The sequence below is a fragment of the Rhinopithecus roxellana genome, chromosome 12, assembly GCF_007565055.1.
Source record: "Rhinopithecus roxellana isolate Shanxi Qingling chromosome 12, ASM756505v1, whole genome shotgun sequence".
Taxonomy (NCBI): Eukaryota; Metazoa; Chordata; class Mammalia; order Primates; family Cercopithecidae; genus Rhinopithecus; species Rhinopithecus roxellana.
In genome coordinates this window covers 68532159-68534348 of record NC_044560.1, presented here as the reverse complement: position 1 = coordinate 68534348, position 2190 = coordinate 68532159, and positions in this window count along the sequence as shown.

Genomic DNA, 2190 nt, shown 5'->3' with positions numbered 1-2190 from the left:
AACTAAGTTTTTAGGTGCATTTGAATGAGTCTGGCCTTGATATCTTTGAAACTGATTTGAAAGGCTAATGTCCTTGGCAGATATAATCAAGGTCATTGGAGGAATTGGTGTTGGAGGAACCTATTAGGCAGAAGAAAATTCATGTAAAATTTGAATTGACCTAAATAGGGGCTGAAAGCTGATTGGGAGATTAAGAGGAAATGTGAAACCAAAGTTTGTTATTGCAGTAACAATGGGGATATAGTTCAGGATACTTTTGCCTTAATTTAAGTGGAACGACCCAGCATTCCTGTCTATAGGTATAATGTTTTCCTGCTTAAGCTCATACAGTAAAATTGTTAGTGGTTCCTTTTTGTGGTCCTTTTGTCAGCTCTGTGATTGATTCATTAAAACTGATGCTTGGGAAAACACAGATTCCATGTTTTAATTTGACAAGCATTTATTGAGCTTGGTGATGGGCACTGGCGAGATGATGATGAGTAAGAGCTTGTCTCCTGCCCTCAAGCATCTCACCCTCTGGAGGGAAATAACGACAAGTAAATGGGCAGTTACGTGACAGAGTTAACGTGAAACTCAGGGGTGAGAATTAGGGAAGGGAAGAGGAGCTTAACCCTCTGGGGCAAGAGGTTGGAGGAATTAGGGGATGCTTCCCAGAAGGAATGACTCCAAAGACCTGAGAATGAGCATGAGTTATTCAGTGACTGCTGGATGTGGAAGTGGAAGGATAGTGGAGAAGAGGGCATTTATAGAGAATGAAAAGCACCTCATAGCCTTGGAATGAGAGATCCTGTAATGTATTCAAAGAACTAGAAGTGGTCCACGGTGGATGGAGCCCAGTATGTAATGTGAGAAGTTGTGAGACATGGAACTGGAGAAGTAAGCTGGATGTGGAAGATGAAAAGCATCATTAATCATACCACAGGGGTTGGACCTCACTGGAATCAAGCAATGGTTTTGTTGCCTGATGCTCACAGAAGCTAATACTGTGGCACTGGCTTTTGAGAAAAGTAAAGAAAAAAGCCTTATTGAGAATCAACTGGTAAGGAGACAGGAGGCAAGTTCAAATCCATCTCCCTAAGTCAGGGTCTGGGGGCAGGTTTTATAGCCTGAGACTAACAATGGGAAGGGTAGGAAAATGCACTGAGGAGTGAGCTGGCTGGGTCATGCAAAGGGTGGTGATGGACTTTTGGCTTTTAAGTCTGTAATGCAACAAAAGAGGGTACTAATCACTTCTTAATTACATCCCTGTTCCTTGATTCAAGTACTTAGGTTCCACCTGTGGTTGGCTTTTTTATTCTGCTGGCTCTGGGGTCTCGAATCAGATATACTTGGTTCATCTGGACCTGTTCACGTTACATGATATGCAACCTGGGGGTCCATTGCACTGCAAAGCAACTTGTCCTTTTGTTACTAACAAAGTTAAACCACACTGAATTGGGGTCTGTGGTTACATCACCTTGAGTGCAAAGGAAAGTCATTACAAGGTTTTAAATAGGAGTGCAACAGGATCATATTTGTACTTTAGAAAGACTTCGGCTGCAAAGTGAATACTGGTTGGAAACAGGCTTGCATTACTAGCATATATGTCTTGTGTGAATTAGAAAAACAACTTATAAATTAGAAAAACATGCCACCTCTGGGCAGACTAATGATCCAGTAGTGCCCTTGCAGCCCTGATTCTGGGAGCTGAGGTTGGACTATAGTTCAGGTCTCACTCACTCGTGCCCTGCATAGCTGAGTGTCTTCAGACAGGGCTCAACCTTCACAATGGTTCATAATGGCTGTTTGGAAGAGGGTTTTGTAGGGAATATAGGACCTTCACAATGGTTCATAATGGCTGTTTGGAAGAGGGTTTTGTAGGGAATATAGGTTAGAGATGCTGGGGGCATGAACTAGGGATAGAGACAGGTGGAACACTTTTTGAGACATTAAGAATTGACAAGACTTGGTGACTGACTGGATATAGAGAGTAAAGAAGCAAGAATAGGGATCTCTTGTATTTGCATGTGTGTATTAGAATATGCAGCACTCCATCCTTCCTCTTCTCTCTTTTTTACTCTGTCTCCCCAGAATGTAGTCCCATTTTCCAAAGTGTTCACTGTATAATTGAGAGGGATTAGGAGTTAGGGCTCATGTCAGATAGTGAAAAAATAACTGCATTTGGGTGTCAGAATTCTATATGAAGAATGG